Source organism: Dermacentor albipictus, chromosome 4 (genome assembly GCF_038994185.2).
Source record: "Dermacentor albipictus isolate Rhodes 1998 colony chromosome 4, USDA_Dalb.pri_finalv2, whole genome shotgun sequence".
Taxonomy (NCBI): Eukaryota; Metazoa; Arthropoda; class Arachnida; order Ixodida; family Ixodidae; genus Dermacentor; species Dermacentor albipictus.
Window position 1 is genome coordinate 57,398,544 of NC_091824.1, and position 24,623 is coordinate 57,423,166.

Consider the following 24,623-nt stretch of genomic DNA (forward strand, 5'->3'; position numbering starts at 1 on the left):
CATGAATTATTGTACACGTCTAGAAGTGCATGCCGGGCTGTGTGACCAAGGTTTCCAAGAGCTGCGTATGTCACCCCGTCAGGCCCAGGTGATGAGGAACGTCTGCACGCTGCCAACGCCGCCTGCAACTCCTCGATGGAAAACAGATTGTCCATATGAGAATCCCGTGAGGCTGGAACATCACGGAGATCACGTGTAGCGAACGATGGCGGTAGACCAGCGACCTTGAAACAGAAGTCGTCCGCTACGTCGATCTCCCTGCGACCTTGGTAGAGAGCCAGGCATTTGAAAGGGTGGCGTTGTTGCGGTGATGTTCGAAGACCACGCACTGTTCTCCATATATGTGACAGGGGTTTATGCGGATCAAAGGTATCACAGAAGGTTTTCCATCTTAGAGACTGCAGGGAGTTGATCCGACGCTGGATCTTCTTCTGTATGCGTCTCGCCTCCCTTAGGTCGTAGATAGACTTGGTGCGCCTGTACCTTCTTTCCGCGCGACGGCGGATTGCTCGAAGCCGCTCCAATTCTGCTTCGAATTCAGAAAATTTAGGAATAGGCCTAAAAGATCTTGTGGCTTCTTGAGCAGCGGCATTAATTAGCTTCTCGATGTTGCCAGGCAGACAGTCCCGGATCTCTTGGCAATTCTTCTCCATGAGCGACGTGTATTTAGGCCAGTCGATGTGGTGAAGAACTGTAGTAGAGTGTGACTTGCGTATGCCGTCGATTTTAACATACGTTGGAACGTGGTCACTACCATGCGTTTCGTTGTCCGTGAACCATTTCACACTGGCACTGAGGCATCTTGAAACAAAAGTCAAGTCCAGGCAGCTGCTGTATGTCAATCCCCGCAGAAAGGTTGGACTGCCATCATTTAGGCAGCAGAGCTCATGGTCCGACGCGAAGGATAGTACACGTCTTCCTCGACAGTCCATCTTTAAGCTTCCCCATAGCGGATGATGCGCATTGAAGTCGCCGGTAATAACCCATGGTCCAGGTGTCGCTGTTAAAATTCCATCTAGTCTTGAGCTGTCAAATCGACTCGAAGGTGAAATGTAGGCACCTATGAGCGTGAGTGCGACGTTCTTGCATTTTATAGTCAAACACACATATTGATTGTTGTCATCAGGTGGCACTGGGTGTAAAACATATGTGAAATCACATCTGATATAAACGATGACTTTGCTGCGGTCGGTACAGGTGGCAGACATGAAAGCTTCATATCCTGACAGGCGGATGGCGCTCTCAACGTTTGGCTCACAAATGACAATTATTGGAAATTTGTTCTTAAAAACAAACGGACGAAAGTCCGAAATGCGCGATTTAATGCCTCTGACATTCCATTGGAAGATAGACGCTTCTTTGACCTCTTTAAGGAACGAATATCCAATATCTTTGCCTCAAGCGACGAGTGGCCGCCATTGCCACGGCTAGATCCACCAGCGGAGCGACAAGATGTAGTACGCTCGCCGAATCACGCTTCACCTTCTGGCAACCAAGACAACGACAAACAAGTTGTCACCATGATAAGGGCCCTTATGAACACGCTACGAGCACTACTGACTGCCATACACACTCCGGCAGCTCGAGGCGCACTTCAAATACTGGATGCCCTGTATCCGGTACTTTCCGGTCTTGAGAAGTACCATGGCTGCTCCTCTACGGAGCGGTGATGAAACCAGTAAACATAAGGGTAAAAGTCACGCTTTCGTTCCACGTAACAACCTGCTAACACACGAAGAACCGGCTGCGCACATGAGTCTTCAAAACCTCAAAATATTCAATGCTGAGCATGGATTGGTACGTAAAGCCACAACTTGTTAGATCACGTCGCCAATGGTTGAGACAACACAGTGATGTTTTTTTGTGAGCTTCAACACTGCCAATCTGGTGACAAAAATTTAAACTGCCGTATCCATATACTTCTGCGTTTCTGTTATCGCGCTTCTCAGTTAAGATGGTTAGAGCTAGTGTCGAAAACAAGCCAGTGAAATGCTAGCTACATACTTGAAGTTACGCGAAGTGACCGAACGGTTCAGTAGAAGATTTAGTTCGTAAGAAATCTTTAAATGTATAATATGGAACGTATTACACATAAAATGCATCAAAACCTCATTTTTAATTTACGAAGTCTCCGTTACATTCAACGCAAGTGCACAACGTCTTCTGAAGCGAACAGATGCTAAATGTACTCCTCTATAGTGCAACAAGGTGTACAAAACATGCCGTCTCTTCTCATGAGATCTGAATCGTTCACCTCCCAGGTCCTCCTTTTTTTTTTTTATCCGACCGATCCGGTAAATAACGTGTGCAGATCACGAGGTGTACTTACGCAGAATTGTTTGCAGCGTTCCTCCACAACATAATGACACCCTGTCTTTTCCAATATATTTGTAGCTCCTAGCCAAATTTCCCTCCAAATTGTTTGAACGATGTCCTTAGAGATAAACAATTTCGCGCCGCTCTCTCTCGGCCGATATGCTTAAAAGGCAACTTCGGTGTTCTTTCACCATATTAGGATATTGTCATTTTCAAATGACATTGCCAGTCCTGTCACCAATAGGGGGTTTCAATGTGCTTAGAAATTCATCAGTAAGTTTAAGTAACCATTAAACGAGGTACCCAAAACCGACACGGTGGCTGCTTCGTGTAACGTCAACGATGAGTCGATGACGTCAGATTCTAGACTACCGTAATGTAAACACACAAAACTTCTGCTAGACGCGCAGCACACATGGTGTTCATGTCGAGAAAAGTAAAGCCGACGATGTGTTCTGACGACACGGGAAGCTTTTCCAGCTGTTTCGAACCAGACAGCGTCAATTTCAGCGACGCTATGAGCTTTCAAAGATTGCCGTTTGTTTTTGACCCGCCACAATGCGAGGAAGCTGACGTGCCCCAAGCTCAACGCATTGTTATGCAGCAAGACGAAGAGCATCACCGGTTGTCACGTCTCTTTAAACGGTGAATGTCAGCCGTCATCTCGCAGAAAAAAGGAGTCAGCTTCGTCATTTGTGTGCGTGGTGGCAGTGTAACTACTGACGTCACAGGGACAGGGTGGCCAGTAAAAAGTCGTATACATTAGTGGGCACGAGTCGGCTTCATGCAACCAATATTTAAAATTAATTTTCTGGAAAACTAAATGCCTTGCGGTCATATTGTTTGGTACAGATAATCAGAGTGCAAAAGAGAACATATGTTCAACAATTTTTTGAAAGCCAGTGGGCACCAAAAAAGTCGCCGGAGTTGCTCGTAAAAATAGTGCATTCTTCATAGGAGCGCGGCTATGCCGAAGTGGTACGTGTTTCAGAAACGTGGCGCCATCCTGAAATTTCCAGCTCCACCAGATGGTTGTTGCAGTTTCGAACGTTTTTAACCATGCTACGCGGTCTTTCTTCAATAAATGTCGAGAGCGCTTGACTCCTTTGCCGATGAAAAGTATAGCAGAACGATGCTGCTATTGTTCAAGCCGCCTATAGAGTCGCCTTGTTTTCGCCATGGCTGCGCCCTCACTTAGCACCCTCACTTAGCAGCTGCCAACTAAATTCTAGGTCTCGGGGCGACGTCGAAGAACGTTCACAGTTTAAAGAAATAATTGCGTGCTATTTCAACTCATTAGCAAACTAATAATGTTTTATTTGCACCACCCGTTGGAATATACGTGTAGCTTTCTATGCGGCCTGTTTTATGACTGAAGCATACTTTCTAGTGCCAGGAGCCTGCTCAGTCACCACACCATCTGCGAGTATAAGGCGGTTAGTTGACGATATAACAGTTCATTTCTTACACGACAGCTTCCAGTGACTGGACTAAGAATAATCTGTCATTATTGGGCAGACATTTCCGGAGGTTGCCCTATTTGAAACATCAGCATTGCGCGGGTTTCACGTTGCATCTGAAGTCAGTGAGAGAAAATGAAATATTTAATATTGAGTTCTACATTAGTCCGTGTGTTTTCACCAAGCTTGCTGTGTACCCCGTTATTCAGTTACTCTACTGTCATTTTTCATTGTCACGATCGCATAAAATTTAGACTTGTCGTCCACGGCCGCGTCGTTTACCTTGTAAGCAACATGGTTTACCTGGCAACGCTTTCAAATTCATTTTTGTTGCCGTGTGCTTGCGAAGACAAAATTTTGTCTTGTTGGTCCGTGTTTACTGAACGCGTTAATGCGGTAGTCCGAGGTATGACTGGCCGGGCACCATTGGAGGAGCTGTCTAACCCAGACAACGCACCACCAGAGCCCCTACACTACACCGAGACTCTCGAGTACTACCGACAAAGCCGTCATAACTACCCCCTTCTCATCCTTCGCTTAATAGAGCAGATGCCGCTGTCTGGCGGCAACTGCAGACCAGTCGTCCACATGCTACGTATCTTTCATCCCATCAAATCGTCCCTACTGTGGGGCCAAACCCATGGTGTACCACTCCACATGGGAATGCCCTAGCCCTTCGGGTGTTCCTCCTATACTCAACCCTACCTTTCCTCTTGGGAGTCTGCGCTGCTCAACACAAGCCGGCAGGAACAGCAGCAGCTGATCCAGCGGACTCGCGAATTCGTGCATGGCAATGGAGCCTTGGACTGAGGGCCCCACTCATCGAGGGAAATTTCCTACTTGTTTTGCCAAATAAATGTTTATTCTCTCTCTCTCTCTCTCTGTCTCTCTCTCTCTCTCTCTCTCTCTCTCTCTCTCTCTCTGTGTATTTTCAGGACCCTGCGGGAGACGTGTTTCGTAGTACACAAAAGGCTTGTGTCTAGAATATGCACTTACGTTATATTATATATCGGCATCCTGCCTACAGCATCCTGTCGGCTAGGTGAACATATTTTTTTTCTTCCCTGCTGGCATTCGGACGAAGCTTAGAGCCATCGATTCTCTGCAATGGGCGAAGCCATTTCCCCTGCCTCTTCAGGCAAACGAGCTTTCCCAGCTGCAATAGTCGCGTGGTAGGGTACAGTTTATGCAGGCATGGCTCAAACAATGGCGTCGGACACATCAAAAGAACTCAGCAGTCCTCCGCTGTTTCTTCGACGATGCCCGCAAAGTACGAATGTTTTACTCGTATATGCGTATGTACGTTCCGTCCCCTTTTCTCCACTAATGGACGCAGCCATCGCGTGAACTGCGTGTATCGCAGGTACCTGTTCATGGGGTACTGAGGTTTTCTATTTCTTTGGTTCAGAAAAACGATAGCGGAGACGATTACCTCTGAGCAGTGGAAAACATCACGTGACGACCCCCATTACGACCGCAGTCTAGAAAGCTGCAAACACTCGGCATTGCATAGCTGGGTTCTTGGCGTGCTGTATACAAAACTCCGGGCTTATGATATTATTTACCTGAGAATAAGTCTATTACTGGCTAGGCAGAAATAGTTGCCTAACTCGGTAGCATGTATCCCCCTGGTGCCTGTTAGGCCTCGGTGAAATTGCTAACCGGGTCAGTTGCCGGACATCGCTCTATGGGCAGGATGGTTGTCAATACGAGAGAATATAGTCGCGTGTCCTGCCTATTGCTGAAAGGGATACACATAAATGCAAAACAAAAAACCTGTCCTGGGAGACAAAACGTCATTTCAAAGTGGTGTCGAGAATAGACTCCAGCTGGCATTCAATTCGTCAGCAGTTGCGTGCAATGCTGCTCTCATTCTCTAGGAAGAACGCTTATTTTAGTGAAGCTTTAGTAACCTTCTTTACTGAAGGTCACATTGCATTCTTTACTAACACTTCTTATGCCAATTGGTGTTTATATATTTATTTTGTGTCATTCGACTGCATTGATTTATTGGTTTGTGCTTAATTGCACAAATTATAGAACGTGTCGTTTTGTTCCCGTTTCTTTTACTGAGTATTTAAGCACGTTTTCAAAATGAGCTTTATTGCCGTAACATTTTCTCGTTGCACCTCGTGTCATCATCCTTTGATCATTGGCCAATTTGTTGCTTGTAGGGAAGCCGGTGACAGAATAATTGGCAGAATTTCCAATTTCATCCAAACAAATATTTCACCCACAGTCTGCTGTGCATATTAAGTGTTCTGAAAACAGCATAATACCGACACCAAGTTAAAGAAATTCAGAGAGTTCAGTGTTCAAGAAAAAATGTAAGTCATGGCTGTAAGTACCCCTCCTCTCGGATCCATTGTTCTCCCGAGTGTTCCTTTGTTACGTTCCTCGTATTAAGATGTCCTCATGATAAAGCGGAAATACAGTGTTCATTCGTTTTATTTATCCATTTATTTATTAATTCCGACAGCCTTGTGTTGCGCAATTACAGGGGCGGATATATCACACATATAAACAAACTCAATGTTCTACCATGTTCGTAGAAGTACAACAACAATAGGCTTAACTAAATACCCCGTGTAGGGCTATTACAGGTGTGGACAGTTCAGATATTTAAATGCACTCAGTGTTCGTAAAAACCAATTGATCATTGACAGGTACAGCCAGAAATAGGTGTAACTTACTAAAAAAAAGAAAATAATTGCAACACGTGCATAAATAAGAACAGCTGAATAGGAGTCATGATGCAGAATTGTGGAATATTAGATCTCTGATTCTGTGTAGGAACATGTTGAGAGAAGCACAGTTTACAACACCATCACGCAGCATATTCCATTCTCCAATCACTCTGGGCGTGGGGGGGGGGGGGGGGGGGGAGCTATTTTAATGCAATCATTTCGGTATAGCGGGAATGGAATGAATATGCTCTGGTGGTGACGGGAGATCTCGTTAGTTCTAATTTCAAAACATTTGGCATCGCCCATTTTTATTTGCTCATGTATAATTAGAATAAAAACGTTAATCTTTCATTAGAACTTCTAACCTCAAGCGAAGTATGTTTGCACAGTACAAAAGTTGGGCAACAATTTTATATTTAACAATGGCGGTGCTTCTTAAATGTACACCTTGAAGCAAGTCTTTCAAATAGGTCTATTTTAGTACTGTTAGTGTAGGTGGATCCCACACAATTTACGCGTATGCAAGAATGGGTCGAATTAACACTTTGTTTGCTAAGTATATTATCTCGGAAGTAGCGCTTTATAAGCTTCTCCTACGGGCCCACAAAGCATTACTGGCTTTAAAACGTATGTTTTCAATATGAACATGTCAGCGCAGATCATGGGTAAATGTGACGCCGAGATATTTATATTCTTCAACCTTCGAGAGTACACAGCTGCCAGTAGCATACTGATAATGCAGCATATTTTTTTAACACTCATGTATACTGTTTTATTTGGATGAAGTTCCATTCGCCAGGTGCCGCACCAGCATTTTTTTTTTTCAAGTGAGCTTTCAATTCTGCCTGATGCGAAGTTTTAATTTCCTTGTAAAGTATGCAGTTATCCGCATATAACCACACTGAAACTAAGTTCACGAGGCATGTCATTTACGTATAAAAACCAAGAACACAAGAGGCCCCCAAGACACTTCTTTCGGGAACACCAGAAAGAAGAGGACACATACTAGATTTTTAATCCCCAAATTGAAATTGTTGCCGACTATGAAGGTAAGGACAACGCCACTGGGTAGGGGGGGGGGGGCGGTCCAAATATGGTACCAATTTCTTGCAGTAATTTAGAATGTGACTCCTTGTGGAGCGCTTTAGCGAGATCTAAGCTCACGTTATCTGACTCACCACAAGAATTTATAGCAGGGGAGTGGCTAACCGGACCAGTTGGTGTAAATTTATGGTTGTTGGATGTTGTGTGTGTTTCCGCTTCCTACAACCACGAGAATTTATGTATTGGGCGAGGTGATGTGCTGTTTCTATTCGCTGGATATTGGTGGGCATGTAAGATATATCAAGGCTCGCCCATCTCAGCCGATTTCAACGTTGTGCCTTCACCGCTTAATAGCACCGACAAAGCTGTGTAAACGGGGCGTTTTATTTACTTAACTTTTCATGTTATTAATTGCGTATAAAAACTAAGATACACGTGGCACCTATATAATACGCTGATACCGAAAATCTGCACAGTCCCATCTACAAGCACAATGCTAATGACTCGCAGGAAGGCAAACGGTATACACACTTGTAAAGCAATGACATTCAACCTATAAATTAAAAGCTCACCAAATAGTCTGCTTTTCTGCATATTCCGCGCCAAGTAAACTTTTTGATGCCCAATGTGCAATCACCAATTGTACCCTCGTGCTCTCTGACCGTTTATGATTAAAAATAAAGCAACGCTTGCGCGCAAACAAATCGCTCAATAGCGTTATCTGAGCTGTTTCTATGAGAGAGAGAGAGAGAACCTTTTAATGACTTTTCGTGTAGTTCTATCTACGGTCCTTCCCGGTGCAAAACAATCCTGGAAATAAACATTAGGTTGAAAAAAAGCGGCTGCGTCTGTGCTTCTTTAGTTGTTATTTGCATCCTTTCTACACAAACCGCCAGCCATGAATTCAGTATTTCATCTGGCCCAGATCAGTGCTATGTTCGTCGTACAAGTCCTTCAGCTTGATCGCTATGCAAATATAAAGAAATGATCAGTTCGTCGTTTGGATCTGACGCAATTGTCCTCCATAAGCTGTGCAGCCCTTTGATTGTCGAAATATGTAATGCGCATCACCCCCCCCCCCCCCCGCCCCCATACCGCATGGTATGAGGATTCGAGCTTTGACAGCCGCAGTGCCCCAGGAGACGGACGCTGCACTTCGCAGCTATATACGCGCATACGGTGCTCAAGAAAGCCACGAATGAGCAGCGACGCGAACAAACTTAAGCAATGTCGGGGTTGCTAAGTTAAATATAGGATACGAGAAACGGTGAGCCAGAAGGCGCGGGTGCGTCAGGCGAAATTCTTGGTAATGAGATATTTGCGCCATACGAAGGCCCTCGGTGGTGTGACATCCTCGTTTGTGTGACGAGTGTGCCTCCGTTCTAAGCGTACTATCGTGACGGCTCAGTATTACCCGTAACGGGCTACTTAGTGCAGTACACTCACTCTACTCAGTACACGCTACACTAATATAACATTGTATTAGATGACACGTTTCACAGCAGGCAAACAAAAACACTGCTCGCATCGCCTTTACCGACATTATCGCGCGTATATTTGCGGCATATAATTAGCTTCATCGCTAGAGCTTCGCTCCACATTCATTCCAACATGTGCGTTGGACGAGCAAAAGGTTCGTCCCTCCAAGAAAGCTAATATGCGCGAAAACTTGAAATCATAAACTATCGGCGCCTTGTTATATTTCTTGGTTCTGTAAACTCGCGTTGGTGCAATTTTTAAATGACGAAGAGAATGATCATAGGTTCCGCACACTCAAACTGCATCCCCCTTTTTTTCCTCTACTCGTATTTACCACCGGTTAGAAACAAATAGAAAGAAGAGGACTCTTAATCAATTTATGTAGTTGCGCAGCGAATATTCTTGCCGCGTCACGGATGTAAACAGGGATCGCTTGAGCACTTGCTTTGCGTTGGCACATAAACCGGCGCGCAAGATTGCCGCACTTCCGCAGCATGCGCCTGACTATTCCGTCTCTCGCATAAGTTACGGCTTAGCGACTGCGGCACACTGCATTTCGCACTCTATGCGCCCGCAGTATCGCGGCGATGCTTCAACGGCTTTCAGCCATGTCTTTATGGCTACCATCAGCGAGTGCAAGTGCTATGCCTTCGCAGCTAGCAGCACGTCCTTGAAGGGCCAAGAGAGAGAGAAAGCAAGGGTAGGGAAGGCAGGGAGGTCAACCAGAACAGCATCCGGTTTGCTACCCTACACTGGGGGTGGGGGAAAGGGGAATAGAAAGAGGAAGAAAGGGAGAGAGTCAGCACTGAGTACATGTGGGAGGGACACCTTACACAATGACACTATAAGCGGTCTCTTAAGCCCGTGCACTTTAAGTACCGCACTAGTGCACGAATCGCTTTTCGAGCCAGTGACGGTTGTGGCCACGGTCCGAGTATCTTTGACTCGGTGAATGGTCTCGAGTCTAGTCTGTGTAAAGTTGCCCGCAGAGGGAGGCGGTGGACATCGTAGCGAGGGCAGGTACACAATACGTGCTCGATGGACTCCTCGCACCCACAGGAGTCGCACATCGGGCTCTCGGCCATTCCCATACGGTAGGAGTATGCGTTCGTGAACGCCACTCCCAACCACAAGCGACACAACAAGGTTGCTTCGCCGCGGGAAAGGCTAGGTGGCAGTTGTAGCCGTAGCGTGGGGTCCAGTTGACGTAATCTGCAATTGAAGCCACTTGATGTCCAGAGATCTTGGGACTTCTTGCGTGCAAGTAGGCGAAGTTCTCTGGCAGCGTCCGACCTCGCCAAAGGTGTTGGACGCGTCTTTGTATCTTCGTGGGCACACCGGGCAGCCTTGTCAGCTAGGTTGTTGCCGACGATGCCACAGTGAGCAGGAATCCACTGAAATACAATGTGGTGTCCTCTTTCCAGAGCATGGTGGTGCAGTTCCCTGATTTCAGATGTCATTTGCTCGTAAGTTCTGTGACGTAACGCGGGCCAAGCAGCACATAAACAGCATGCGTAACAAGTTTGCCAACGCCCGCCTCTAAGCGTTTGTTGAAGTGAACCACGTGCCTCGCGAACTCGCAAGAGCCAAAGCTCTTCACTGTTCTTCTTTCTCCTGTCTTTGCTACTTCCGCGGGAGACAGTAGAGAGACGCACTCGTCTCGCATGCCTAATGAGCTCGTGCGCTACGCAAATAAGCTTCGAGCGGCACAGAAAGAGAAGCGGCGTGCGGGGGTTGCCCTTACCGTTGCGTGCGCGCGCGTTCGCGACCGGATAGACCGGGAACAGGCATCTCGACATCTCTGGCAGCAGGAGCCGTTGCACCGTCCCGGCGAGGTCCAGGTGACGTCTCCCGCCGGCTAGCAGCGCACCGTCGCCGCTTCTGGGCCCGAATCGGGAGAAGCCGGAGGAGCGCGCGGCCCGCGTTGTGGTGTTTGTGCGCGCGTGTGTGTGTGTCTGGCAGCGCTGCCGCGAGCGACCGGTCGCTGATCGTTGTCACGTGCTATCGCGAGACTGGAATAACAATAAAGAGCGGTCTCGTTCCTCGTCCCCCCCCCCTTTCCCCATCCCCCTTCTTGCAACCGCCAAAAAGCGGAGCAGAAGAGAGTGGAGGAACCGCGGCCTATACCACCGAGAAAGGGACGGTCGAGGCCGGCTACCCTCCCCTTTCGCCCAAGTGGCGCACATGCAACCACCGGCGCACGCTGCCGTATGGCGATGGCCGATCGTTAAGTTGCCCGCTTGCCTTCTTTATTTGCCCTTCATGGAGCTCGCCTTGTGCGGTGGCGACGGCGGGCGTTTAGCGTTCCGCGCGCGGGATGTGCAGGGGCGATAAAAGCGCTACCCACCCGGCGCCTATACCACTGATGCCGACGGGGCAGCGACGCCACGGATTGCAGAGATCGCCGACGTGCGCGGAAGAGTGACGAGTGCGTGAAGACGGGGGGAAAGAGGGGAGAGGGGAAAAGGGGGGGGGACAGGCGCATGCGCCTGTGTATAATGTTTTTTTTAATGATTTCAATCTTCTCTCTGGAGTGGGCGAGAGAGAAGTTGAAGAGGGCTGTTAAAAAAGCGCAAGAGAAAGGGCCCCGCAAGGACGTTTATTTAGGATAAGGCTAAGGAGAAGGAGCGAGTTTCGATATGATGTCGGGATTCAGTCCGAAGGAGGAAGCTCTTGAGGGTCGTCTTGATTCGGTGTTCCTTAACGAATTAAGTGCGGGTGAAATTTAAACTGGCTCGCCCGTGTTTGCGAGGCGAAGAGACGTGTCGATAATCCAGACGGTAATAGTCTGTCCTCGAGCACTTTCAATTCATCCCTCCAGTCTGTGTAACCGCCGTGCTCCTACACCACAACGAAACTACTTTCCCCCCACCCCCTGCCCCAACTCTTTTACGACTCTGTCGCTTATCTGCGCGACGTGCCCCGCTGGCAACAAAGTAATTTGCGCTGCGACAAAGAGACCCCCCCCACTTAGGGCGAATAGCGACGTGTAGGCCTGGGCTTGCATTTAAAATGAAGCGGCGCTGAAGCTAGACTCAGGCTACGCACATTTATCGGTGTAACCGCGCTAATTGCCCGTGCTGGCCGCCTTCCTGCTGATTTGAAAAGTTTTGATTCCAGCTGTGCTTCTTATTGCACCTGGTAAAATTTCCGTAGCCGCTTTCGCCCTTTGGCGGTTTCCTTCACACGACTGTGCTCGTAACTACTGCGATAACTACGACGTGATCGCCTGACAATTGTGTGTTTTTTACTTGATAGAGTAAAAAGCTACTGTAATGAGTTTTACCTAGTGATAGTGCATGCAGTGGATGCGTTTAAAGATGATGAGAGTGAAAAAAACGATGCTATTGATTTTTACAAAAGAAACAACCCACACAGTACAAATTTGAAGTTTGGTAGCACCGTAGCGGCCTGCAGATTCAGTGAAACGAAAATGGTTTAAATTGTGTTGCTTGTTGTGTACGACACTAACCGTGACTTTCCTGAAACGCAGCGGCTATAAATAGAATGGTGGACTAGGCAGAATAACGTGCATGATGTCTTGCGCAGTACTTCGCATTTTTCGTGACCATTAAACTTCCTTCAACGCACTCGATCAAGGAAAGAGGTACCGTTATGGTTTACAAAACAAAGACCTGCCTCATGTGTTCGACTGGTTAGAAGGTCTTTGTCAAGTTAGTCCTTCTCTGCAGCCAGTCTCTCTCTCCCCCGCACCTCACCCTTCTTCCCCCTCCCCCGCCACCACCACCTGCCGTTCTTTCGTTTTAGGCCTTGTGGGGATTTGGGGGATTCGACGCGCCATTGCGCTGGCGAATTTCACCCATGTCTGTAATCCTAAACCATGCCGTTCTTGCTCCGAACCAGTTTTAGCGGTGGCGCTCCACTCGCCATGGTTCGTGGGTGAGGGCGGAGCTGGTGACGTCACGGGAGTGGCCCCTGGTGGCTACTGCCGTGACGGTAGCAGCTGGTAGCAGCTCTCTTCTCCTTTGGGACAGCGCCCGGTACGTACGATGCTCTCTCTCGTCCGCCGACACCTTTGTGACTAGGATTGAGCTCACGCACGGCGCCTTTGCCCGTGCGGGGAGCGCGTACCTCGTGTTGTTTCCTATCCCGACGCTAAGCCTAAGAACGGGTGCCTAGTGCTCGCGCGAGGTCGTACCACGCCGAGCCGCACTCATCGAAGGCCCAAGCCGAAGGAGATTGCCCGAGCTCTCGCGAGTTGGCCCATTGGTTATCGCCAGAGCGAGTAGCATAGCCGCCGGGACTTTTCCTAGCGGCGCGTCCCAGCTTGAGCCTGTGCTCTCGCAGCGACGTGCTACAGGCGCCCCTAGCTGTACTTTTCGCCCTTGGTGCGGGACCCCTTTGGTTCCCCGCCGTCCCGGGACCGGGCGTTTGTGCAGTGTTGGGTGCCGTTGGAAACAATAAACGGTTTCCTTCATTTTAGGGCAATACTGTGTTTTTGCGTGCGTCGCTCGGTAGCCCCTTGTGGCCTGAGCTCGCGCGCAGCGGCGCTAGAGGCTGACGGCTGACGCGGGCCTGTGGCTCGCTAAGCTCGAACCCGCGGTGGTCGGTACTCCTGTGAGACCCGTAGACCCCACAGCCTGAAGACACATCTGCAGCTACTTTCAGTGAAGTGTAATAAATCATCATTCCATTTTAGATCACGCAGGCAAAAGCGCCGCAAGAAATGAAGAACCGACTTTGAATTTGTTAGAATAGACCACGCAGCAGGTGTATCCTGTGTTTTAATGAGGTCAGTGGCGAACAATATTGCATGGAGCTCTGCGGCAATTGATGTCGTGTTTGTCATGTATGTTCGTCGTCAATCCCCGCATACCTGGATAGATTGAAACACATGATGCATTTCAATATCGACCACCAATTAGCCCGCCTATCCCTGTTAAATATGAAACACATCTACCGCCCTGCAATACACGTGAATATGAGGCAGCACAAGATCGCTCCCCTATATTTAATTTTCATTGCTCTAACATGACCAAGCTGGAAGGTTGAGTGACTTGGTAGGTATATGCACGGGTACAAAGCAAAACATTCAAGGATGGCAGACGAGCAGGCACCACGGCACTCGTGGTGTCTACCCTTCCGTCGTCATTGCATTTTGTGAGCTGTACTGATTATTGCGTTAAAGAACAAATTATGCGGTTTTAGGTGCCCAAACCACGATATCATCATGAGGCACGCCGTAGTGGGGTACCACGGGTTAATTTTGACCGCCTGGGTTTCTCTAATGTGACCCCAATGAATGGGACGCGGGTGTTTTTGCATTTCGCCCTCATCAAAATGCGGCCGCCACGTCGGGTTTTAATCCCGCTACCTGTGCTTGGCAGCGCCACACCAGAGCCCATAGCGCCTAATACGCGGGGCTTTCGGGGCCCGAACCCCCTCCGAAGTTTCCGGGCTAGGGGGAGGCTCAGGCTGAGCAACCCCCCCCTCGTCACGCCTAAAGTGTGGTTACCAGAGTTGTGTTACCCACATAATTTGAGGTTTCTTTTGAGTTGCCTCTACCTGTTTCACTTAGATTTTATTCTGGCTAAAAGCTTACTGCATCACTGCAGGTAAGGACGTGCATAACTTTTAATTGATACTTTCGCTTTATTTCTGCAAATCATGACAGTAAGAGGACGAGAGCATTAGAAGCACCAGCGGCGGCTACGTCATCGGTGTGTTAAATATTTTCTTTAAAATTTTCATCATGGACACGATGCACAAAGACAATATATTTGAATATATACACAGGCCAAACATTATTATATTTTTTTTCATGAGAAGGACATAGCCAACTAAAAATTATTTCTAATGGTATGGATAGCCTATGTCTAGATAATGAATATCTTGCTGTATGTTAACCTCGCTTCAAGTTGCTTTCCGCGCTTTTGTTGATCCTGAAAAAAAAAAATACCTGCGGACTTCAGTAACTCTTCTGCAGAATCATTGACTAAAGCCGTGTGAAATGCACATGAATGATACTTGTCTCAGCATTGTTTCCCTTCTCACTAGGCAATACTAAAGACTCATGAAAAAGAAAAACGTCTCCTAATTATTTAAAACATTTATTATTTTTGTTTATTATTTGACATATTGCAGGCCGTGAGGCCCAAGCAGGAGTGGATCGAATACAAAAATATAACAATGTCAAATTGCAACATCCAAATTTTATATATATATATATATATATATATATATATATATATATATATATATATATATATATATATATATATATATATTCTCTGCATGCAAGTGGCGACGTCTGACGCGCATGGCTTCACCGCTGCTCTTTCGGTTATACTATAACGAACGACCTTGAATATCCCCTTGTCCAGGGCATAACGTGCTTTTTTTTTTATTTGGACCAAATTAAACATATCTAGCATGGAGCATGTAGCATTAGAAGAATTGAGTTTGGCGGAGTTAGTGTTTACTAAATGGCCTACTGATCGCTAATGAAGACGTAGACAGGAGAAGGGAACACATAACGACGCTACGGTCGGCAAAATTCAACTGATTTATTCACGTAGTACCTATTCACAAAATGACTGGAAGGCCAATGCATTTCTCCGCAAAGTTCAGGACTTAATATCTCGAAACTGGTGCAGTCCTGACATTTCGTTCCAAATGGGTCGCCTTGCGAACTCCACGGCTGGAAGCTGTAAATTGCAATATGGGCCATAAGGTAAGGAGTTAGAAACGTAATTAGTGAATTCCTGAAGATTAGTCGATTATGCATTTCAGTTTTTTTTTTTGTCAAGTAATGTCCACCTCTTTGAGTAGACCAGCCTATGAAGTATAATTCTGCTATCCGACACAGGCAACCTTTAAAATAATTTTTGAAAGTGTTCCCTGAAACACCTGGTATACTGTGGTACACTTAAGCGTTGGTTATCTCGAAAGCGGGGTGAATCTTGCGGTTTATGCTAAGAAAGCATGACTTCATCACTGCTGAGCTTGGATTTTTCAATAGCAGCATATGCTTTATATAATGAACAACAAAAATAAAGTTTTTATTAGCTACCTTTATATTCCGATTTTGTAGGCGACAAATCTCTGCCTGTGCCATAGATGAATCTGCAAAAGCAACACTATCAGGGACAGGCGATTTTAAATCTAAATTGTAAAATTAAATTGATATTAAATTAAAACTTTTAAAAGCCTAGAAACACCGGTTTTATCCCCGACTGCCACAGTAGTGATTGGAATAAGCTGCCTTCATCTTGAGTGCCTAATATCTTTTATGCTGTTTATATTCAGATAGGTTAACCACTGATGGTTTAGTGCGCTGTGCTCAGTTTCTTGCTTTTGATCGAGTAAATCAATTTACACAGAGTGTGTACAATGAACATTGAGCCTGCGTTTGTCCTCCTTTCTGTTGCACTGTACCGTTACGCGCCATATCAAAACAGTCCTCATGTCAAAAGTACCAACTAGCCCATCATTCAAATATTTTAAAAGACATCTATTAGGTATATGATCTTGGAACGGATTTTGAAACTAGCATTGGTATTGAAATAGGTATTATGAAACGTTCGAAAAGAAAATCCGCTGTTGTTCCACTTACTTTCCTTAACAAGACACCTTGGTAAGCAGCGCAGGACAAGATTACCCTGTTCATCCAGACATACCGTCGCACAGTTTGCAGGTGCCAGTTGGAATCAGGTAGCGCAAGACATGGGTAATTGGAGATTGTTGGGAGAGGCCTTCGTCCTGCAGCGGACATAAAAATAGACTGATGATGATGGTGATCTCCGTACTAGTGCCAGCCTCAGAATTCCTGTTAAGTGAAGTGCCCCAAGCAAACTCATTGGCCTCACCTTGTAAACTTCAATATGTGCCCTAGAGTGACGAGGTAAAATATGAATTAGTGAATTGGCGTTAATTAGCCAATAGCATAACGCTATTTAGGGCTCATGTCCGCCTCTTCGGGAAATCCAACTCAAGGAGTAGCAAATATATTCCTTTGTTTGCCTGTCGGTTTCATTGGGATAGCAATTATACGGTCACTGGAGGCGTGTTCGCACCGTGGCCGTTGGCACCGCCACCATCGTCGTGCTGTGACAGTATCGACAAGCATCTGCGGCTCACTTGTGGAAGCTTACGCCTCCAGGGACGTGCGTTTGCCTGCAGAAGCGATGAAGGTAAGTCAGCACACGAACACGCCCCGCTCAGTCGTTTCTGCCGGAGCCAGGACAGACTTCTGGCTTTGGCTGCTTGGCATGAGCGTTGCGCGAACACGCATTAGCGTTTCTGTTGAGAATGTGGGTGCATACCACACCAATGTACATACATGTGATCTGGTAGCCAAGCTTCCCAGAAAAGCTAAAGTGTCTTGAAAGTGGCGGTGTGTCGCAAGTGTCGCCATCTGTGCGTCGTGGGGACGACTTCTGTCAAGGAAAAAAAAAGAAAATAAAGTGTGACGTCACACCCAGAAGTGGAAGTGACGTCAAGATTTGGCTCTGTTTGCAGACTATCGAGGGAATTCAAGTCTCCTACGCCGTCCCGCAAGGTATACGCAACTATTTGTCTTGCTCAACTTGAATAGGCGTCGTTCGTCTGGAATGGCTTTCCCAGATCCAACATTGACGTTATAGGTCGGGTACAGAAAAAAGTTTCTAAGCATCACCGCTTTGCAGATATTGACATTGGACCTTGTTCTAAGGCTGTTGGATTATTGTCATCGCCCTTACTTCGCTCCCGATGTAATCGCGCTGACCTGCTGTTTCTCTTCAAACTCCACGGTATCCTCGCCTATACCGAACTCTTCAATTGTATCGTGCTTCGTATTCAGCGCAAGATCACCAGAGAACATAAACATTTCCATGTCCCAGCCTGTCATCAATAACACGCAACCGTCCACAGTATAGAGTGTCTCAGTTTCAGTTTCTGTTTATTATTCTTTAAATGCAATGAATGGGCAAGAGAAGATATACAGACGAGGGCCCCAAAGTCAAAGACTGCAACGGAACCCTCGGTTAATAATAACAATGTAGAGACGTATGAAAGATGAGCAAGCTAAATAAAAAAACAACACAATCGCAAAAAATACAACATATAAAAATTAAATAAACGAAAACAATTGTCAGTGCACAAACCTGTAGTGCATAAAAAACTGTCAATACATACAAATTGCGAATCTAATGTAATGAACGATGTAAACTTAGTTATACATGTAAAAAAGCTTAAGGGCATAACCAAATGCATGAAAGGGCGATTTATATTGGGTAAATCATTCCGCGATTTTATAGCACCGAATGATGATGTCATTTTTCCCTAGTTAGAACGAACCATGGGCAGTAGAAAATTGGAGTTACGTGCAAACCTGGTATTATTATTATTGATGAGGTACCTGGAATCAATGAATTCGTATGAAAGCTGTTTAATAAGTAATTTATAAGACATAATTATTCGATGATAGTTGAGCAAGTTCGTTACAACAAGGATGTTATTTTCACGAAGCAATAGAGTAGCACTCGTGCAAAACACGCTGTTAGTGATAATGCGTATTGCTTGGTTTTGTAAGTGCTGATTAGACGAGATGTGACAGTAATATGTTTCCCCAGGACACAATGCGATAATTAATGTGACTGTGAATAAAGGCAAAATGTAATGCTAATAATGCGTCTTCGGATAAATGTGCTCTTGATTTGATTAATGCTCTAATACGGAAAGTACACTTTGGTTAATGAAGGCTGAGTGATAATAATGGAGGCTGAATAATGTTGAGAAAACTTCAGGTTAGAATCTAATTTGATGCCCAAAAATGATAAACAGTCGGAGACGGCAATGTGATGACCATCTAGAGTTATCTCAGGCAAGCTAGGTACTATTCTTTGGCTAGATCGGAAAATCATGGATTGAGTTTTAATAACGCTTATTTTCGTTATCTTGATATTTTTCATAACTCGCTGTCATCGTTCCTTTCCGAGCTTTGCCTTGTTCTGTGATAGTTCCATGAATTGATAAACTGCTCTTCTCCTCATTTTACTTTTGTATTTACATTGCGCTTTATTGCACCTACTCTTTTCTTTTCCCAATTGGTCTTTTTATTCATTGCTTTCTTATTATATTGCGATCCAATGTTTTTGTTTTTTAATGTATGCGCGCGCCAGTGCTCACACCTTGGAGTTGTTCTTGGGCAAGTTAAACAAACATGATTGATTGATTGATTTATTGATTGTGGTATTTCAACCAGTACGCGGGGCAGCTATTTTTCTTCTCTGTGCTTGAGAGAGAGAGCGAGGAAAAACAAGGATAGGAAAGGCAGGGAGGTCAACCAGAACAGCATCCGGTTTGCTACCCTACACAGGGGGTGGGGGAAAGGGGAATAGAAAGAAGAAGAAAGGGAGAGAGTGAGCACTAAGTACGTGTGGGAGTGACACCATGCACAAGGACACTTGAAACTCGCACACAGCTGATGGGCCACTATAGGAGTCGCCTGTGTCATTAAGGTGAACACAATTAAGCTGTCAATGACGCAAATGGATTTTATGTACGTTACAGTGAGGTTTCAAAAACCACTGCACTTTTATTCGCTAGAAGTATGCACCCAATATACATGCCAAAAAGATGTTTTGAATGGATCAAAACTAGTGTAATTAGCACCCACAATGCAGCGATATGAGTAGAACCTTTTCAGAAACATCCTTGAAGCTCTCTAAAATTCTATGCGGCACTATGTATTAATATCCAATAGTTAACCGACAAGAACTCGATGCACCATATTATAATTTAGAAGCGATTTCTATTTACCAGTTGCTCAGCCTGTAGTGTCCTCAGACCGTGTCCTACGGAGAGTCAACCAACATAGCGCGACGTTTCATCGCGTAGCGATACGCATTCACCGTCATGGCGGAATACAGCACGTGGGATGCAGCAGAGCGAACGTGCACGATAACGGACCGTTCGCACTCGCATCTTTTGACAATAAGTGCCGTGCACTAGCTCAGGCGGAATTTGAAGTGGCGCTTACGCCATGCCTTCAACGAACACACAAAGAAATGGACGAACTCGGCAAAAACCGCCTCGCTTAAGTGAACAACGCCATTCTGCGCGACATAACAGCGGTGCCGAGACTTCCGAAAGCCTGCTATCTCTTGAGCCAGAAGCACTGTTCGGTATAGTGGTCACTAAGATACAACTGATACATTGTGAAACGAAAAAAGAACATTTGCTGTTTTATTACGCCATAAGTATTTCAAACGGAATTGTTACTTTATTTAGCAGTATTCTGATTAAACATTCTTGGACATTTTTTTTCACAGATGTAGTTTTTTTTTTGTCAGTGTTTGTTCTCTGACGTACTTTTTTTCAATTGAAATATCTATTGGCTGGGAAAAAGTGGGGAACAAGTGGGGAAAAGCAGGCTGGTGAACAAGCAATTGGCAACTACGGCGTGTATTCTAGGAACACTCGAGGAGAGATGTTGGTAGAATTCGCGGAAAGGAATAAGCTGCGAATAATGAGCACCTTCTTCGGGAATCGTTGGTACAAAAAGTGGACCACCAGAAGCCTTCATGTGAAACAACAAGTGAAATTAATTTCATACATTCTGCTGATCCCAGCATAGTGCAGGATGTAGAAGTGCTATAGGTAGGGTAAAGTGCAGTGATCGTTGGTTAGTGAGGGCTAGGATTCACCTCAATTTGAGGAGAGAAAGGATAAAATTGGTCAAGAAGAAACAGACCAACCTAGACGCTGTAAGGGTAAAAGAAGAACAATTCAGGTTGGCGCTTTCAAATTTGCAGCCTTAGAACAGAGAGATGAAGATGACATGGAGGCAATGAATGAGACCATAACTAGGCTAGCTTCAGAAGCAGCAATTGAAGTGCGAGGTAAGGCCCTAAGGCAACCAGTAGGTAGGCTCTTCCAAGTAAGAAAGAACCTAAAAAGGATACGACAAAGAATGAAAGTGTCGAACTCAAGAAATCAGATAGAATTCTCGGAACTATCAAAACTAATCAACAAGGAGAAAATAAGCGATAACCGAAATTGTAACGTGAGAAAGACTCAGGAAGCAGTAAAAAATGGACGCAGCCTGAAAACAGTGAGAAAGAAACTAGGCGTCGGACAAACCAAAATGTATACACTGAAAGGTAGACAAGCTAATGTCATCAGCAATCTCGAAGATATAGTAAAAACAGCGGAATAATTCTATGGTGACCTGTACAGTACCCAAAGCAGAAACGATAGCTCCATTCAAAGTAGTAATGAACAGATCAGAGAGGCTACTTCTATAACTAGCGATGAAGTTAGAAGTGTCTTGCAAGACATGAAACGGGGGAAAGCGGCAAAAGAAGATGGGCTACCAGTCGATTTATTCAAATATGATGGAGATATAATGATTGAAAAACTAGCGCCTCTTTATACAAGCTGCCTATCGACTTCAAGGGTCCCTTAGAACTGGAAGACTGCCAACATTATACTAATCCACAAAAAGGGAGACGTTAAAGAATTGCAAAATTATAGGCCCATTAGCTTACTTCCAGTATTATATGAAGTATTCACCAAGATAATCTCCAATAGAATAAGAGCAACACTGAACTTTAGCCAACCAAGGCAACAGGCAGGTTTCAGGAAGGGATACTCTACAATGGATCACATCCAAGTTATCAATCAGGCAATCGAGAAATCTTCGGAGTACAATCAGCCTCTCTACATGGCTTTCATAAATTACGAAAAGGCATTTGATTCAGTCTAGATACCAGCAATCATAGAGACATTACGTAAGCAAGGAGTACAGGACACTTGCGTAAATATCTTGGAAAGTATCTACAGAGATTCCACAGCTACCTTAATTCTCGGCAAGAAAAGTATGAAGATACATATAAAGGAAGGGGTCAGACAAGGAAACACAATTTCTCGAATGCTATTCACCGCATGCTTGGAAGAAGTATTCAAGCTATTGAACTGGGAATGCCGAGGAGTAAGAATCAACGGCGAATATCTCAGCAACCTTAGAGTTGCAGATGATATTGTCCTGTTCAGCAACACTGGGGACGAGTTACAACAAATTATTGAGTAACTGAACAGAGAGAGTATAAGAGTGGGGTTGAAGATTAATATGCAGAAGACAAAGATAATGATCATTTGACGGGCAAGGGAACAAGAGTTCAGGATCACATGTCAGCCTCTAGAGTCTGTGAAGGAGTACGTTTACCTAGGTCAATTACTCACATGGGACCCTGATCATGAGAATGAAATTTACAGAAGAATAAAAATAGGTTGGGAGCGCATTCGGCAGATATTGATAGATCCTGACTGGAAGCTTACCATCATCATTACAAAGAAAGATGTACAATCAATGGACTCTACCCGTGCTGGCATATGGGGCAGAAACTTAGACTGGCAAAGAAGCTCGAAAACAAGTTAAGGACCGCTCAAAGAGCGATGGAACGAAGAATGTTAAGCGTAACGTTAAGAGACAAGAAGAGAGCGGTGTCGATCACAGAGCAAACAGCGATAGCCGATATTCCAATTGACATTAAGAGAAAGAAATGGAGTTGGGCAGGTCATGTAATGCGTCGGTTAGATAACCGGTGGACCATTAGGGTTACAAAATTGGTGCCAAGGGAAGGGAAGCGCAGTCGAGGACGGCAGGAGACTAGGTGGGGTGACGAAATTAAGAAATTCGCAGACGTTAGTTGGAATCGGCTGGCGCAGGACAGGGGTAATTGGAGATCGCAGGGAGAGGCCTTCGTCCTGCAGTGGACATAAAATAGGCTGATGATCTGTCGTTCACTTTTGTTCTTTCCGTTTGAACTTAATCGCTGCCAAAGAATTGCAGTTTCGCGCTAAGAGTGAGGCATCGACAAAACGACTGAATGCTTTATTACCGCAGTCAGCCCTGCACTGGGTCGCTCAATGCGACTTACTGCTTTATTCAAAAAGGTGGACATACAATACGCTAAGAAAGCAGCGCTTTCGGTTTTCCGCTTCTTTTATTTTATTTTTATATGTCTTTCACTTCTTGCTTCCTGATGTCTGTGTGACCGGTATACCTGCCGTAGCTTTGCATTATAACGTACTTCTTATTACTTACAGCAGCGTGGTGCAGCTGTTACTATATTGCGCACTTTTAGCGAGGCAGCGTAGTTGAAAGGAACATAGAAGTCCACACAAACTAATGCGAAGTAATAATTAATTTTCCGCGCGCTGATACGTGAGTCAAGGAAACATTAATTGGCATCCTTGACACTGCATAGACTGTGTGAGTCTCATTGCCCCTTTCATAGGTTTGGACAAAATTGCGACAGCTTTTACTGCGATAAGTGATTATGAGCTCACAATCCGCCTATCTCATTAACACCACGTTGTCCGCGGTATCGAGGAATAATATGATATATGCAATAAATAAATAAATAAATAAATAAATAAATAAATAAATAAATAAATAAATAAATAAATAAATAAAAACGTAAACATATAAGAAAACTTTGTCGTCAATTTGGCCCGAATCAATAATCCCACAGTCATGGTACGGGTGCCTTACCGCTGCTCTCCTATTGCATTTCACTGGCCAAAAAAAAAAAGCAAGAGCACAGTAACGAATAAAGAAAACGGCTTTATAATCGTGCTCTCCTATTTGACAATATGGTTTTAGCAGGTCGCATTAAAGATAGCATCACGAAATAGTAGTACATCCCTTTCGTGGTCTAAGGTAAACCTGAAAGGACCTTACAACCTTACAAAGGACATTAACGAATTTGCGGCGCTTGTGGCTTATGAGCGCGATTACGCGGTGCCTGCAGAACAATACTAGCCAGTTCCATTATCTGTGCGATTCGCAACCCGTCTTTACTAGTGCTGCCAAGCGGAGCATGTAGACTACTATTAGCCAATCGCATGGCGTCCCTCTTGGATCATGATCGTGTCATTTCCGATGGCATCCTTTAAGCCAGGGTGGCGACAAATATAGACGTATTATTTGTAAGCAGTAACTTTAGTCCTACCTTATCGCACCCTTTATGTCTGCTTCATCTCGTACAGTTATTTATGCCTGTGACGATGCCGCCCCACCTATCCCCGGCCTTCCGCAAACACTTTAGCTTATTTCGACCGCTGGACAGTTAACACCGCTATCACCATAAGCGCTATACGCTTCTGGATAGTGGACGTCTCTTACGGTGTTTGCTGGGTGAATATCTTGACTTTCCATTAAATGTGCTGAGTCGCCTCCAGATTTTTTTTTTCTGCAACAGACCTATGCCTCAACTTGTTGAGAATATTTGCTCCTATCTCTTTTTGTCCTCGATGCGCGCGACGCCATTCTACTGCGTAAGCTGAAAGCTACACACAAGCACCATTTTTTTTTGTTTTTACATTCCCGAAATACTGGAAGATGCAGAGGAACGGGGGGGGGGGGGAGGGGGGAGTACTTTATTAGGGTTTTGTCGCCACCGGAAATATAACATTAGTCGTTTTTATGTGCGTGTGTCAATACATATTTCCCCAAAAACTCTTTTTTTTTTCGGTAGATAATTTCCTGCTCCTAGCCTACGAGTCTTCCTCTTTTTTTTAAATAATATCTCGTTTCTAAGGCACATGCTGTACGATTACCTGAATATGCAGGAATTTATAGTTACTGCACTCGGTACTCGAACACAAATGGAATGAGAGGGGGATA

General features: G+C 45.3%; 1 protein-coding gene and 1 long non-coding RNA gene across 7 annotated transcripts in view; one reads left to right on the forward strand and one right to left on the reverse strand.

The window, feature by feature from the left end:
* The window catches only part of LOC139059104 (uncharacterized), a 46,626-nt gene extending 35,721 nt beyond the window's left edge, over positions 1-10,905 (reverse strand). Inside the window, exon 1 of the long non-coding RNA XR_011513913.1 lies at positions 10,731-10,905. This is a non-coding gene — a long non-coding RNA (uncharacterized lncRNA). The remainder of the gene's footprint in view (positions 1-10,730) is intronic.
* The window catches only part of LOC139059103 (homeotic protein antennapedia-like), a 368,433-nt gene that overhangs the window by 221,673 nt on the left and 122,137 nt on the right, over positions 1-24,623 (forward strand). The window lies entirely within an intron of this gene.